Below are 18,228 nucleotides of genomic sequence, written 5' to 3' on the forward strand. Positions count from 1 at the left end.
TAGACACGTATCTCGTGCGCACGAGAAACTTTTTATAAAGTTATAAAAAAAAAAAAAATTAAAACATTTTTTAGACACGTATCTCGTGCGCACGAGAAACTTTTTATAAAGTTATAAAAAAAAAAAAAGTTATAATTTTTTTTTTAGACACATATCTCGTGGGCACGAGAAACTTTTTATAAAGTTATAAAAAAATTTAAAAATTATAATTTTTTTTAGACACGTATCTCGTGCGCACGAGAAACTTTTTACAAAGTTATAAAAAATTAAAAAAATTAAAACATTTTTTAGACACGTATCTCGTGCGCACGAGAAACTTTTTATAAAGTTATAAAAAATTAAAAAAATTAAAACATTTTTTAGACACGTATCTCATGCGCACGAGAAACTTTTTACAAAGTTATAAAAAATTAAAAAAATTAAAACATTTTTTAGACACGTATCTCGTGCGCACGAGAAACTTTTTATAAAGTTATAAAAAATTAAAAAAATTAAAACATTTTTTAGACACGTATCTCGTGCGCACGAGAAACTTTTTATAAAGTTATAAAAAATTAAAAAAATTAAAACATTTTTTAGACACGTATCTCGTGCGCACGAGAAACTTTTTATAAAGTTATAAAAAAAAAAAAAGTTATAATTTTTTTTTTAGACACATATCTCGTGGGCACGAGAAACTTTTTATAAAGTTATAAAAAAATTAAAAAATTATAATTTTTTTTAGACACGTATCTCGTGCGCACGAGAAAATTTTTATAAAGTTATACAAAAAAAAAAATTATAATTTTTTTTTAGACACGTATCTCGTGCGCACGAGAAACTTTTTATAAAGTTATAAAAAAAAAAATATATATATAATTTTTTTTAGACACTTATCTCATGCGCACGAGAAACTTTTTATAAAGTTTTAAAAAAAATACAAAAATAATAATTATTATTTTTTTTTTTAGACATGTATCTCGTGCGCACAGAAACTTTTTATAAAGTTATAAAAAAAAATTAAAAAAATGTATAATTTTTATTTTTCTAAATTTTTTTAGACATGTCCTCATGCGCACGAGAAACTTTTTATAAAGTTATAAAAAAAAAAAAATTATAATTTTTTTTTTAGACACGTATCTCGTGGGCACGAGAAACTTTTTATAAAGTTATAAAATTTTTTAAAAAATAATAATTTTTTTTAGACACGTATCTCGTGCGCACGAGAAACTTTTTATAAAGTTATAAAAAAAAAAAATTATAATTTTTTTTTAGACACGTATCTCGTGCGCACGAGAAACTTTTCATAAAGTTATAAAAAAAAAAATTTTTTTTTTTTTTTTAGACACGTATCTCGTGCGCACGAGAAACTTTTTATAAAGTTATAAAAAAAAAAAAATTATAATTTTTTTTAGACACTTATCTCGTGCGCACGAGAAACTTTTTATAAAGTTATAAAAAAAATATATATATAATTTTTTTTTTAGACACGTGTCTCGTGCGCACGAGAAACTTTTTATAAAGTTGTAAAAAAAAAAAATTATAATTTTTTTTTAGACACGTATCTCGTGCGCACGAGAAACTTTTTATAAAGTTATAAAAAAAAATTAAAAATAAATTTTTTTTAGACACGTATCTCGTGCGCACGAGAAACTTTTTATAAAGTTATAAAAAAATTTAAAAAATATAATTTTTATTTTAGACACGTATCTCATGCGCACGAGAAACTTTTTATAAAGTTATAAAAAAAATGTTTTATAATTTTTTGTAGACACGTATCTCGTGCGCACGAGAAACTTTTTATAAAGTTATATAAAAAAGAAAATAAAAAATTATTATTATTATTTTTTTAGACATGTATCTCGTGCACACAGAAACTTTTTATACAGTTATAAAAACAAAATTAAAAAAATGTATAATTTTTATTTTTTAAAATTTTTTTAGACATGTCCTCATGCGCACGAGAAACATTTTATAAAGTTATAAAAAAAAAAAAATTATAATTTTTTTTTAGACACGTATCTCGTGCGCACGAGAAACTTTTTATAAAGTTATAAAAAAAAATTAAAAATAAATTTTTTTTAGACACGTATCTCTTGCGCACGAGAAACTTTTTATAAAGTTATAAAAAAATAAAAAAAATAAAATTTTTATTTTAGACACGTATCTCATGCGCACGAGAAACTTTTTATAAAGTTATAAAAAAATTTTTTTATAATTTTTTGTAGACACGTATCTCGTGCGCACGAGAAACTTTTTATAAAGTTATATAAAAAAGAAAATAAAAAATTATTATTATTATTTTTTTAGACATGTATCTCGTGCACACAGAAACTTTTTATACAGTTATAAAAAAAAACTTAAAAAAATGTATAATTTTTATTTTTTTACATTTTTTTAGACATGTCCTCATGCGCACGAGAAACATTTTATAAAGTTATAAAAAAAAAAAATATATAATTTTTTTTTAGACACGTATCTCGTGCGCACGAGAAACTTTTTATAAAGTTATAAAAAAAAAAAAATTATAATTTTTTTTTAGACACGTATCTCGTGCGCACGAGAAACTTTTTATAAAGTTATAAAAAAATATATATATATATATTTTTTTTTAGACACGTATCTCATGCGCACGAGAAACTTTTTATAAAGTTATAAAAAAAATTTTTTATAATTTTTTGTAGACACGTATCTCGTGCGCACGAGAAACTTTTTATAAAGTTATATAAAAAAGAAAATAAAAAATTATTATTATTATTTTTTTAGACATGTATCTCGTGCACACAGAAATTTTTTATACAGTTATAAAAAATTTTTTTTTAAAATGTATAATTTTTATTTTTTTAAATTTTTTTAGACATGTCCTCATGCGCACGAGAAACTTTTTATAAAGTTATAAAAAAAAAAAAATTGTAATTTTTTTTTAGACACGTATCTCGTGCGCACGAGAAACTTTTTATAAAGTTATAAAAAAAAAAAAATTATATATTTTTTTTAGACACGTATCTCGTGCGCACGAGAAACTTTTTATAAAGTTATAAAAAAAATTCAAAAATTTAAAAAAATTTAGACATGTATCTCATGCGCACGAGAAACTTTTTATAGAGTTATAAAAAAAAAAAATTATAATTTTTTTTAGACACGTATCTCGTGCGCACGAGAAACTTTTTATAAAGTTATAAAAAAATTAAAAATATATTATTTTTTTTTAGACACGTATCTCGTGCGCACGAGAAACTTTTTATAAAGTTATAAAAAAATTAAATAAATTAAAAAAAATTTTAGACACGTATCTCGTGCACACGAGAAACTTTTTATAAAGTTATATAAAAAAATATATATATAATTTTTTTTAGACACGTATCTCGTGCGCACGAGAAACTTTTTATAAAGTTATATAAAAAATAAAATAAAAAATTATTATTATTATTATTTTTTTAGACATGTATCTCGTGCACACAGAAACTTTTTATACAGTTATAAAAAAAAAAAAAGTATAATTTTAATTTTTTAAATTTTTTTTAGACATGTCCTCATGCGCACGAGAAACTTTTTATAAAGTTATAAAAAAAAAAAAATTATAATTTTTTTTTTTAGACACGTATCTCGTGCGCACGAGAAACTTTTTATAAAGTTATAAAAAAATAAAACATTTTTTTAGACACGTATCTGGTGCGCACGAGAAACTTTTTATAAAGTTATAAAAAAAAAAAAAAAAAAGTTTTTTTTTTTTTTTTTGACATGTATCTCGTGCGCACAGAAAAAAAATTAAAAAAATGTTTAATTTTAATTTTTTAAAAATTTTTTTTAGACATGTCCTCATTCGCACGAGAAACTTTTTATAAAGTTATAAAAAAAAAATATAAAAAAATTATAATTTTAATTTTAATTTTATTTTTTTAGACATGTATCTCGTGCGCACGAGATACATGTCTAAAAAAAAAATAATAATAAAAAAAAAAAAAATTCCCCCATGTCCTTTTAGGGGCTCTGTAGGTAGTCCTTTTTTCCCCCCATTTTTTGTTTTGTTTTATTACTCTATCTGTATTTGCTTTTGTTTTATTTCCTTGATGTTGAAAGTGATTTGAATTTTGTGTGAATTATAAATGTATGTTTGTTGTTCAATAAAAAAAATAAAAAAATAAAAATTTTTTTTTTTTTTGAAAAGGACCCCAGGGAGACTAGCCTGGTGTTTGTGTGTCTGCTAATGGGGATCCTCAATAAACAATAAACAATAAGGTTCCGCAATGACACATTTTGTTCTGGACATTTGGAAACATGTGTGGTCCACATGGATTCAGCACTTAATATTTCACATAACATGTTACATATTAGTAACATGTTATGATTGACGTGGAGGGTTTAAAGCAGGGGTCCCCAAACTTTTTGACTCGGGGTTAAAAAAATTTGGCCGGGGGCCGGGCTGTATGTATATATATATATACATATATATATATATATATATATATATATATATATATATATATATATATATATATATACACATATACACATTGTCTTTATATTCCAGCGAGTTAATCCGTTTTGTCATTTAACATCAATTAACATTGATGCTCATCAACATTTAACATTGTCACGTTATCGATGGGGAAATTAATTTTTAGACAATATGATTTGCCTGAGCGGCTTGGAGACACCGAGAGTAACAAGCGGTAGAAAATGGATTAGAAATTAAAGATTTAAAAAAATAAAAAAATATATATATTTTTTTTTAACTTGGGACTTCCCGTGGGCCGGATTTTGGATGCTCGGGGGCTGGACATGTTATCATAAACTAGGAGCGAAAACATACTTTAAACTTTAAAGTATGTTTTCGCTCCTAGTTTATGGTTTAGTGCATTTATTTTGAAAAGCTCAACCGGGGTTGCGGCCAACGTGTTTGAACTCAGTTGTGTTTACGCGCCGCGGTGCTTCTACGGAAGCCGCTCGCCCTCAAACCGTACGACGTTTTTCCGCTTCCTCTCGCACTCCCTTCCTCGTACCGGCAGGCAGCAGGAAGAAAGACGCGTCTTCAAAACGAAAGCGGTTTTGTTTTTTTTAAATACCCTCAAGGCAATCATTTTATCTGGACTTCCTCTTTTTGGTCACGTGGGGGAAAAGGGGGCGGAGTTTGAATCAAGCGCACCCTGTTATTTTTGCGGTGAGTTCTCTTTGCTCTTCTCTTGACTTACTGGATTTATGAAAATGATATGAATATCAGAACTATTATTGTGGCGAGTTGTTTGCTTTATGGATATGTGAAGGTTGTTGGAAAGTTGATTCTGAAACGCCGCTTGCGGCAACTTTGTCCAGTTTGAACGCTGACAATGCTAGTTTCGCTGCTAACATGTCTACTAGTTTAGCCGCTAACATGTTGACTAAATGCTACATTCGCTGCTAACATGTTGACTAAGTGACACACTACATGTTCACACGCGTGAAAAGGAGTAGGCAGAAAGGGAGTTTATTTAAATCTAACTCCCTTCTTTATGTCTCCGCTGGTCACTTCCGGTGTGTCACAAGTTGTAATGTTTATTTTTCACATGACTACTTCCGGCCCTGACCTTGCCTAAATGAGGATGAATTATAAATCGGATATTTTCATGGCTACATCTTCAAAAACGGTTTAGTTTACCTTCTAAATAAGTTTTTAAACCTGATTTGAACATTCTAGTCACCTTTAATCCAAAAGAGCACAAGGGGTTCCGCAGAGATACTGCAATGTTTTCACATTTTTGGGTCATTAGACATTTTTTTTTGGATATGTTTCTTTTATATTGCCCTAGCTGCTTTTCCACAAACGTAAACATCGAGACCAGGGGTGTCAAACTGGTTTTCATTGAGGGCCACATGGCACTTATGGCTAGACGTCCTCTTTTCCCCGGACATGTCCTCTTTTGCGGAGTTTCTTAAGGGCCTACTAAAATGAATTTTTTATTTATTTAAACGGGTATAGCAGATCCATTCTATGTGTCATATTTGATCATTTCGCGATATTGCCATATTTTTGCTGAAGGGATTTAGTATAGAACGACGACGATAAAGTTCGCAACTTTTGGTCTCTGATAAAAAAAAGCCTTGCCCCTACCGGAAGTAGCGTGACGTAGTCAGTTTATCGCCTCCTCATATTTTCCTATTTTCAATGCAGCTAGAGCGATTCGGACCGAGAAAGCGACGATTACCCCATTAATTTGAGTGAGTATGAAAGATTCGTGGATGAGGAACGTTAGAGTGATGGACTAGAATGCAGTGCAAGACATACCCATTAATTTGAGCGAGGATGAAAGATTTGTGGATGAGGTACGTGAGAGTGACGGACTAGAATGCAGTGCAAGACATACCCATTAATTTGAGCGAGGATGAAAGATTCGTGGATGAGGAACGTTAGAGTGACGGACTAGAATGCAGTGCAAGACATACCCATTAATTTGAGCGAGGATGAAAGATTCGTGGATGAGGAACGTGAGAGTGACGGACTAGAATGCAGTGCAAGACATACCCATTAATTTGAGCGAGGATGAAAGATTCGTGGATGAGGAACGTGAGAGTGACGGACTAGAATGCAGTGCAAGACATATCTTTTTTCGCTCTGACCGTAACTTAGGTACGAGCTGGCTCATTGGATTCCACACTCTCTCCTTTTTCTATTGTGGATCACGGATTTGTATTTTAAACCACCTGGGATACTATATCCTCTTGAAAATGAGAGTCGAGAACGCGAAATGGACATTCACAGTGACTTTTATCTCCACGACAATACATCGGCGAAACACTTTAGCTACGGAGCTAACGTGATAGCATCGTGCTTAACTGCATATAGAAAGAAAATAAATAAATCCCTGACTGGAAGGATAGACAGAAGATCAACAATACTATAGAACCATGGACATGTAAATACACGGTTAATGCTTTCCAGCCTGGCGAAGGTTAACAATGCTGTTGCTAATGACGCCATTGAAGCTAACTTAGCTAGGGAGCTAACGTGATAGCATCGGGCTCAAATGCAGATAGAAACAAAATACATAAACCCCTGACTGGAAGGATAGACAGAAAATCAACAATACTATTAAACCATGGACATGTAAATACACGGTTAATGCTTCCCAGCTTGGCGAAGCTTAAAAATGCTGTTGCTAATGACGCCATTGAAGCTAACTTAGTAAAACGGGACCTCACAGAGCTATGATAAAAACATTAGCGCTCCACCTACGCCAGCCAGCCCTCATCTGCTCATCAACACCCGTGCTCACCTGCGTTCCACGATCATCCGTGCGGTCGGTGGCTAACGTCGGCTAGCGCGTCTGCTATCCGAGTCAAAGTCTTCCTGGTTGTGTTGCTGTAGTCCGCCGCTAATACACCGATCCCACCTACAACTTTCTTCTTTGCAAAAGATTCACCAACACAGATGTCCAGAATACTGTGGAATTATGAGAGGAAAACAGCTATTTTGTATTGTATTCAATGGGGGGCGGATACTTCTGTTTCACTGGCTACGTCACGCGCATACGTCATCACCCAAAGGCGTTTTCAACCGGAAGTTTAGCGGGAAATTTAAAATGTCACTTTATAAGTTAACCCGGCCGTATTGGCATGTGTTGCAATGTTAAGATTTCATCATTGATATATAAACTATCAGACTGCGTGGTCGCTAGTAGTGGCTTTCAGTAGGACTTTGAATGCCTCAAATGTCCGGCATTTTGAGTTAGGGTTGCGTGTATTTTCAATGTACGTTCAGGGTTAAGAAAGGGTTAAAAACAAAACAAACAGCAGCATTGGTGAGGGAGGGGCAGAGACAGAGAGAGAGAGAGTTATGCTGCTTTTTATCCATAGATTTATCACATTTAATTTGTTATTATCTATAGCAGGGGTGTTAAAAGTGTGCCCCGGAGGCCATTTGCGGCCCACAGCTAATGTGTTAAAGGCCCACGGCACATTCTAAAAATACTATTCAAATAAACAAAAACATAACAAAAGTGAAATAAAAAAAGCTTAAAGGTGAAATGTAATTTAGAAAAAGTTGCAATGTTGACTAATAAAACAAAGCTGTTTTTTTTTTTCTTTCAAACTGTCATTGCTCAAAACATAATATTGAATCAAAATCAATGTTATTATGAATTATTGACCTATCCAAGGTTCCCATTACGTCACATCAAATATTACACTAAGAAAATATTTTTGGTGGAAGATTTTGCATATTTTGTGTGTTTGCCATTAAAAACATAGTTTTGTTTGACGAAAAAGGGCGGAAAACAAACAAAAAAACAACATAAAAAAACTAAAACATTTTGAAATGAGGGATAGATTTGAAGTTAATGTAGACTCCAGAGATTTAAGCGTTAAATATAAAATGTATGTATGCCCTGGTTTTACCGGGAGACTCCCGGAATTCAGCGCCTCTCGCGATAACCTCCCGGAAGAAATTTTCTCCTGATAAACTCCCGGAATTCAGCCGGAGCTGGAGGCCACGCCCCCTCCAGCTCCATGCGGACCTGAGCGGGGACAGCGGCGACAGTCTGTTTTCACGTCCGCTTTCCCACGATATCAACAGCGTGCCTGCCCAATCACGTCATAACTGTAGAATGATCGAGGGCGAGTTCTTGGTTTCTTATGCGGGTTTATTGTTAGGCAGTTTCATTAACGTCCTCCCAGCGCGGTGACAACACACGACAACAGCAGTCACGTTTTCGTCTACCGTAAAGCAGTTCGTCTGCCGTAAACAGCAATGTTGTGACACTCTTAAACAGGACAATATTGCCATCTACTGGATAGCCTCCGGAACACTGAAATTCAAGTATTTCTTTTATTTATATGTATAATAAAATAAATATATATTTATATAGATAGCTAGAATTCACTGAAAGTCAAGTATTTCATACATATATATACTATATATATACATATATATATATATATATATATATATATTTATATATATGTATATATGTGTATGTATGTATGTATGTATATATATATATATATATATGTATGTATGTATGTATGTATATATATATATTAGGGACGTCCGATAATGGCTTTTTGCCGATATCCGATATGCCGATATTGTCCAACTCTTTAATTACCGATACCGATATCAACCGATACCGATATATACAGTCGTGGAATTAACACATTATTATGCCTAATTTGGACAACCAGGTATGGTGAAGATAAGGTACTTTTTAAAAAAATGAATCAAATAAAATAAGATAACTAAATTAAAAACATTTTCTTGAATAAAAAAGAAAGTAAAACAATATAAAAACAGTTACATAGAAACTAGTAATTAATGAAAATGTTTAAAATTAAGTGTTAAAGGTTAGTATTATTAGTGGAGCAGCAGCACGCACAATCATGTGTGCTTACGGACTGTATCCCTTGCAGACTGTATTGATATATATTGATATAAAATGTAGGAAGCAGAATATTAATAACAGAAAGAAATGGGGGGAGGGAGGTTTTTTGGGTTGGTGCACTAATTGTAAGTGTATCTTGTGTTTTTTATGTGGATTTAATAAAAAAAAACAAAAAAACCCAAAAAAACCCGATACTGATAATAAAAAAAACGATACTGATAATTTCCGATATTACATTTTAACGCATTTATCGGCCGATAATATCGGCAGACCGATATTATCGGACATCTCTAATATATATATATATGTATGTATGTATATATATATGTATGTATGTATGTATGTATGTGTATGTATGTATATATATATATATATATATATATATATATATATATATATATATATATATATATATATATATGAAATACTCGAGTTGGTGAATTCTAGCTGTAAATATACTCCTCCCCTCTTAACCACGCCCCCAACCACACCCCCCGCCCCCAACCACCCGAAAAAAATCAATGACATTTAGTGAGAAAATATGAACTACTTTATTGACACATATCATTTCCTGGTTTTGCGGGCCAGATCTGGCCCCCGGACCTTGAGTTTGACACCTGTGCTTTAGAGCCTGCAGACTAATTGTAATATTTGAATGCTGGACATGTATAGTGTGCAGCTGGGATAGGCTCCAGCACCCCCCGCGACCCCGTAAGGGACAAGCGGTAGAAAATGGATGGATGGATGTATAGAGGTTAATTTGTGTCTTTGTTACGAAAGCTTTTGGTATGGTGATACATGATAATATTGAAAGTATACCCTTTTGAATGCAATAAACTTGTATTCCTCTTATATTTTAACATTGTAAACTTTGAAACATCCTAGTTAAATAAAACAAACATGAAAATAAAATATACTTTGTCTATAAGCAAAACCTTCCCAATTGTTAGAAATGTTTAATATGTTTGTGTGTATGCTTCACTGATGACAGTATTTGGTGAACATCGTTTTGTCCTGCTAATTTCCGTGGTTCTTGAACTCACCATAGTGTGGACTGTGATGCAACAGTTTGTGTACATGTCAAATATTCCACTCCTTTGTCTCATTTTGTCCACCAAAAGTTTTATGCTGTGCGTGAATGCGCAAAGGTGAGCTTTGTTGATGTTATTGACTTGTTGGAGTGCTAATCAGGCATATTTGGTCACTGCATGACTGCAAGCTAATCGATGCTAACATGCTATTTAGGCTAGCTGTATGTACATATTGCTTAATTTCCTTTACTTTCATCCTCTAGTTTTGCATGTCACATGACACATTATCTGTATGTAATATCGGCTGCATTTCTGATAGTTGTTTGTGTGCCATGTTGTTCCAGACCACAGCAAATATTACCCAGCTTACAAAGATTGTAATAAATCTATTAGAAGAAGACAGCCTGCCGTTTCCTTTAACTTGGACACACACATCTATACCTTTGGCCATTCTAAGACACTCATTTCCAGGAGTTATCTCACCCTCTGAGAAGTTTTACTAATATTTTCTAATGTAAAAATGTGTAGAATAAATATTACATTTCAACATTTCTGTCAACGAAGATTTGCTTCAGCCTGTGACACAGTCATTTTGATAGTAGGCTATTATAGCTAATATAGACACTTACATCATGTGTTGTCTTCATCATAACTTATATAAGACTTTTAAAGTCATTTTATTTATTTAAAGTCATTTTGATAGTAGGCTATTATAGCTAATATAGACACTTACATCATGTGTTGTCTTCATTATAACACTTATATAAGACTTTTAAAGTCATTTTGACAGTAGGCTAATATAGCTAATATAGACACTTACATCATGTGTTGTCTTCATTATAACACTTATATAAGACTTTTAAAGTCATTTTGATAGTAGGCTAATATAGCTAATATAGACACTTACATCATGTGTTGCCTTCATTATAACACTTATATAAGACTTTTAAAGTCATTTTGACAGTAGGCTAATATAGCTAATATAGACACTTACATCATGTGTTGTCTTCATTATAACACTTATATAAGACTTTTAAAGTCATTTTGATAGTAGGCTAATATAGCTAATATAGACACTTACATCATGTGTTGCCTTCATTATAACACTTATACAAGACTTTTAAAGTCATTTTGATAGTAGGCTATTATAGCTAATATAGACACTTACATCATGTGTTGCCTTCATTATAACTTATATAAGACTTTTAAAGTCATTTTGATAGTAGGCTATTATAGCTAATATAGACACTTTCATCATGTGTTGCCTTCATTATAACTTATATAAGACTTTTAAAGTCATTTTGATAGTAGGCTAATATAGCTAATATAGACACTTACATCATGTGTTGTCTTCATTATAACACTTATATAAAACTTTTAAAGTCATTTTGATAGTAGGCTAATATAGCTAATATAGACACTTACATCATGTGTTGTCTTCATTATAACACTTACATAAGACTTTTAAAGTCATTTTGATAGTAGGCTAATATAGCTAATATAGACACTTACATCATGTGTTGCCTTCATCATAACACTTATATAAGACTTTTAAAGTCATTTTGATAGTAGGCTAATATAGCTAATATAGACACTTACATCATGTGTTGTCTTCATCATAACACTTATATAAGACTTTTAATTTTATGCGGCTCTTCTACGTTTTGGGTCGCCCGAACCAACCAACAACATTTTTCGGAATGCTAACATGCTAACAGTTAGCATGTGTGGAAGATTGTGAGCTAATGACCTAGGCTTTGACCCTTTAAGGCAATCCATGGGAAACAATGGCCAGTGTGAGCAGCGATGTGGAAGAGACTGAAGTTATGTTTGAATAACAGGAAGTGAAGTTTACACTTCACTCACTGCCAGACACCACTGAGTGGTCACTTCACATTGTGTGTTTCTTTCTTCCTGTTGTGTGTTTATTTCTGCGAGTGTGTTTCTTTCTTCCTGTTGTGCGTGTTTCTTTTTGTCCGCGAGTGTCCGACGTGTGTGCAGGCGTCGTCATCATCACTTCTTCCAGCTGGAAGTCCTCTGCACAATCTCCTTTTATAGAAGCGGAACACAAAAGACTCACCGTCCACTTCCTGTAAACAGATTGACGTGTGATTGTGCGTCTGTGAGGACGTGCTCGCGTGTGTGTGGGTTTTGGGTCGGCTAGTTGACCCCCAAGTCTTTGGGGCGTGTTGAAAAAGTGACCATCCCTAGATGAGCGCCGTCTGCATTATTAGGGACCGAGTCCCTTTGGGACAGAGGACCCTATTGAATTTCTAGCATTTTATTATTATACCGCCGCCTCTTTGAGCTGTAATTTGACCCCCTTAACATGCTTCAAAAGTCACCAAATTGGACACACACATCAGGACTGGCGAAAATTGCGATCTAATCAAAAACCAAACCTCAAAATTGCGCTCTAGCGCCCCCTTGGAAGAAAACACAGACAAAACTGCCTCTAACTCCCAGTAGGAATGTCGTAGAGACATGAAACAAAAACCTCTATGTAGGTCTCACTTAGACCTAGATTTCATACACTGACAACCCCCAGCAAAAATCAACAGGAAGTTTGCAATTCCACCTTCAAAACAAAAGTTTTGTAAAAACAGTCACCTTTGCCTCTTTGAGCTATAATTTGACCCCCTTAACATGCTTCAAAACTCACCAAAACTGGACACACACATCAGGACTGGCAAAAATTGCGATCTAATAAAAAAAACCAACCCCAAAACTCAAAATTGCGCTCTAGTGCCCCCTAGGAAGAAAACACAGACAAAACTACTCGTAGGAAGAAAACACAGACAAAACTGCCTGTAACTTCCAGTAGGAAGGTCGTAGAGACATGAAAAAAAACCTCTATGTAGGTCTCACTTAGACCTAGATTTCATACACTGACAACCCCCAGCAAAAATCAACAGGAAGTTTGCAATTCCCCCTTCAAAACAAAAGTTTTGTAAAAACAGTCACCTTTGCCTCTTTGAGCTATAATTTGACCCCCTTAACATGCTTCAAAACTCACCAAACTGGACACACACATCAGGACTGGCAAAAATTGCGATCTAATAAAAAAACCAACCCCAAAACTCAAAATTGCGCTCTAGTGCCCCCTAGGAAGAAAACACAGACAAATCTGCTCCTAGGAAGAAAACACAGACAAAACTGCCTGTAACTTCCAGTAGGAATGTCGTAGAGACATGAAACAAAAACCTCTATGTAGGTCTCACTTAGACCTAGATTTCATACACTGACAACCCTCAGCAAAAATCAACAGGAAGTTTGCAATTCCACCTTCAAAACAAAAGTTGAGTAAAAACAGTCACCTTTTTTCAAACATTATCTCCTCTGAGCGCGTTTGTCGTGTCGGCTTCAAATTAGCACAGGAGAGAGATTGAACCCTTCTGATTAAAAGTTGATGAAAGAGTTTTAATTACTGCTCCGGTTTGGATTTTATGAGCCCTCAAAGTCGGTCCCGTCCATCGCTGCTTGCAGCTTTAATTTTATTTAATTCTGTAAATAATGACAATGTGGTTGTTAATTAAAACTGAAATTAAATTCATAAGTGTATTCTTATAAGTTAAATATACAGTGGTGGTCAAAAGTGTACATACACGTGTAAAGGACATCTTGTCATGGCTGTCTTGACTTTACAATCATTTCTACAACTCTTATTTTTTTGTGATGTAGTGATTGGAGCACATACTTGTTGCTCACAAAGAACATTCATGAAGTTTGCTTCTTTTATGAATTTATTATGAGTCTACTGAAAATGTGACTAATCAAAAGTATACATACAGCAATGTTAATATTTGCTTACATGTCCCTTGGCAAGTTTACCCGCAATAAGGCGCTTTTGGTAGCCATCCACAAGCTTCTGCTTGACCACTTGACCACTAAATTGGTGCAGTTCATTTAAAGGTGTTGGTTTTCTCACATGGACTTGTTTCATCAGCATTGTCCACACGTTTAAGTCAGGGTGTTGTTGAAAAATGCCTTTGGCTTCGCATAGTAGAGTTTTAACTTGCATTTACAGATGTAGCGACCAACTGTAGTTACTGACAGTGGTTTTCTGAAGTGTTCCTGAGCCCACGTGGTGATATCCTTTACACACCGATGTGGCTTTTTGGTGCAGTACCGCCTGAGGGATCCAAGGTGTGTAATATCATGGCTTACGTGCAGTGATTTCTCCAGATTCTCTGAACCGTTTGATGATATTACGGAGCGTAGATGGTGAAATCCCTAAATTCCTTGTTGAGAAATGTTGTTCTTCAACAATTTGCTCAGGCATTTGTCGACAAAGTGGTGACCCTCGCCCCCGTCCTTGTTTGTGAACGACTGAGCATTTCACGGAAGCTGCTTTTATACTGTTGCGTCGACCAGCATTCCTCCAATGGGGAATTCAAATTGCTAGTCTCTCCCAGATTCTTTTTATGGCAATAAACTGACGTTTATATTCAATCAACAGGCAGTAGTTGGTATTTTGTGGTTTATTCTCAAAGCTTAGAGGACAAACCTGAGACCAACCCAGCACCCAAGCGTTCCTTAGCCCGGTCCAGATCGGTCCTCACGCCCGCACAGATGCCCATTGTGTCCGTTATCTCAAGTCGGCCCGAGAAGGGAAGCAGGGAGGACTCCTCTTCTCTGCCTCCTACTTCAAGGCCGTCCACAGTGCAAGCACTTTGTCATGAGATGATGCAAAAAAGGAAAAGAGTACAAGATGGAACATTAGCTATTTAAAATATGACTATAGTCATATAAAAGAAGTAACTCTTAATTATGGATAAATGTGGATATATGCATCCGTCAATACCCAATCATGGCACCCACCTGTTCCCAATTAGCCTGTTCACCTGTGGGGTGTTCCAAATAAGTCTTTTGACGAGCATTCCTCAACTTTCTCACTCTTTTTTGCCACTTGTGCCAGCTTTTTTGAAACATGTCGCAGGCATCAATTTCCAAATGAGCTCATATTTGCAAAAAATAACAAAGTTTCTCAGTGTGAACATGAAATATCTTGTCTTTGCAGTCTATTCAATTGAATATACGTTGAAAAGGATTTGTTGTATTCTCTTTTTATTGACTATTTACACAACGTGACAACTTCACTGCTTTTGGGTAGTGATGGATTAGTCTGGGATTGGTTATCTTGGTCGGTCAATCAGAGTTAGTCACGAGAATGGGTTAAATCGGGTGAGTGTCAGACTGAAAGCGTGAGGTTTGGCCTCCGTGCTGGAAGTCCGCAGTCGCAGCCCTGCAGCTATGACTGAGATTCCTGCAGTGAGAGAAGAAGAACGTGTCCCAGCTCGGCCAGCGTTCACACACCACAACAGCGCAGGTGGATGTAAGTGGGAATAATTGTGCAAGAACACACTTCTAGGCTAATATTTGTTACCCAGCGGGGGGGCAAGAACACACTTGTCCACCTGGCAGCCAGGCTGAGGAATGAGGCTGCAGGCCCAGACCTGCCCTGAGAGGAGAGGACAGTGGTGAGTTGGTGAGGAGGCAGGTAGTCACAACTGTTCTTTTGGTCCTCCGGGAAGAGGCAGCAGACGGGTGAGTGCAGAAGAAGAGGTGAAAGCTGTGGAAATAACGTGTGTTGAACTAACAGGACTGCGTGTTGAGACGTTTGCAAGAACGTGGAACGAAAGCTCTTTGTTATAAGTGCTGCTTCCTTCTTTCCTGTATGACGTTACTTGTTGAAGGCTGTAGTCCAGGAGAGGGTTTTGAAGCCATTGAGCTAACATACTGTCTTACATCATGTATATTCCACAAACTAACACTACATACTGTCTTACATCATGTATATTCCACAAACTAACACTACATACTGTCTTACATCATGTATATTCCACAAACTAACACTGCATACTGTCTTACATCATGTATATTCCACAAACTAACACTGCATACTGTCTTACATCATGTATATTCCACAAACTAACACTACATACAGTCTTACATCATGTATATTCCACAAACTAACACTACATACAGTCTTACATCATGTATATTCCACAAACTAACACTACATACTGTCTTACATCATGTATATTCCACAAACTAACACTACATACTGTCTTACATCATGTATATTCCACAAACTAACACTACATACTGTCTTACATCATGTATATTCCACAAACTAACACTGCATACTGTCTTACATCATGTATATTCCACAAACTAACACTACATACTGTCTTACATCATGTATATTCCACAAACTAACACTACATACTGTCTTACATCATGTATATTCCACAAACTAACACTACATACTGTCTTACATCATGTATATTCCACAAACTAACACTACATACTGTCTTACATCATGTATATTCCACAAACTAACACTGCATACTGTCTTACATCATGTATATTCCACAAACTAACACTACATACTGTCTTACATCATGTATATTCCACAAACTAACACTACATACTGTCTTACATCATGTATATTCCACAAACTAACACTGCATACTGTCTTACATCATGTATATTCCACAAACTAACACTACATACTGTCTTACATCATGTATATTCCACAAACTAACACTGCATACAGTCTTACATCATGTATATTCCACAAACTAACACTAACATACTGTCTTACATCATGTATATTCCACAAACTAACACTGCATACTGTCTTACATCATGTATATTCCACAAACTAACACTGCATACTGTCTTACATCATGTATATTCCACAAACTAACACTACATACTGTCTTACATCATGTATATTCCACAAACTAACACTACATACTGTCTTACATCATGTATATTCCACAAACTAACACTACATACTGTCTTACATCATGTATATTCCACAAACTAACACTGCATACAGTCTTACATCATGTATATTCCACAAACTAACACTAACATACTGTCTTACATCATGTATATTCCACAAACTAACACTGCATACTGTCTTACATCATGTATATTCCACAAACTAACACTGCATACTGTCTTACATCATGTATATTCCACAAACTAACACTAACATACTGTCTTACATCATGTATATTCCACAAACTAACACTACATACTGTCTTACATCATGTATATTCCACAAACTAACACTGCATACTGTCTTACATCATGTATATTCCACAAACTAACACTACATACTGTCTTACATCATGTATATTCCACAAACTAACACTACATACTGTCTTACATCATGTATATTCCACAAACTAACACTACATACTGTCTTACATCATGTATATTCCACAAACTAACACTACATACTGTCTTACATCATGTATATTCCACAAACTAACACTACATACTGTCTTACATCATGTATATTCCACAAACTAACACTGCATACTGTCTTACATCATGTATATTCCACAAACTAACACTAACATACTGTCTTACATCATGTATATTCCACAAACTAACACTACATACTGTCTTACATCATGTATATTCCACAAACTAACACTACATACTGTCTTACATCATGTATATTCCACAAACTAACACTACATACTGTCTTACATCATGTATATTCCACAAACTAACACTGCATACAGTCTTACATCATGTATATTCCACAAACTAACACTAACATACTGTCTTACATCATGTATATTCCACAAACTAACACTGCATACTGTCTTACATCATGTATATTCCACAAACTAACACTAACATACTGTCTTACATCATGTATATTCCACAAACTAACACTGCATACTGTCTTACATCATGTATATTCCACAAACTAACACTAACATACTGTCTTACATCATGTATATTCCACAAACTAACACTGCATACTGTCTTACATCATGTATATTCCACAAACTAACACTAACATACTGTCTTACATCATGTATATTCCACAA

General features: G+C 34.2%; 1 protein-coding gene across 2 annotated transcripts in view; it reads left to right on the top strand.

The window, feature by feature from the left end:
• The first annotated feature begins 4,937 nt into the window (after positions 1-4,937).
• LOC133647133 (serine/threonine-protein kinase PAK 2-like) overlaps positions 4,938-18,228 on the top strand; it is a 71,760-nt gene continuing 58,469 nt past the window's right edge. The window contains exon 1 of one of the 2 annotated variants that reach the window (XM_062043261.1): positions 4,938-5,140. The gene's annotated coding sequence lies outside the window, so the exon portion shown is untranslated. Of the gene's footprint in view, positions 5,141-15,849; positions 15,911-18,228 lie in introns of those variants that run through there. The other variant, XM_062043262.1, reaches the window with a different exon arrangement.

This window comes from Entelurus aequoreus, linkage group LG03 (genome assembly GCF_033978785.1).
Source record: "Entelurus aequoreus isolate RoL-2023_Sb linkage group LG03, RoL_Eaeq_v1.1, whole genome shotgun sequence".
Lineage (NCBI taxonomy): Eukaryota > Metazoa > Chordata > Actinopteri > Syngnathiformes > Syngnathidae > Entelurus > Entelurus aequoreus.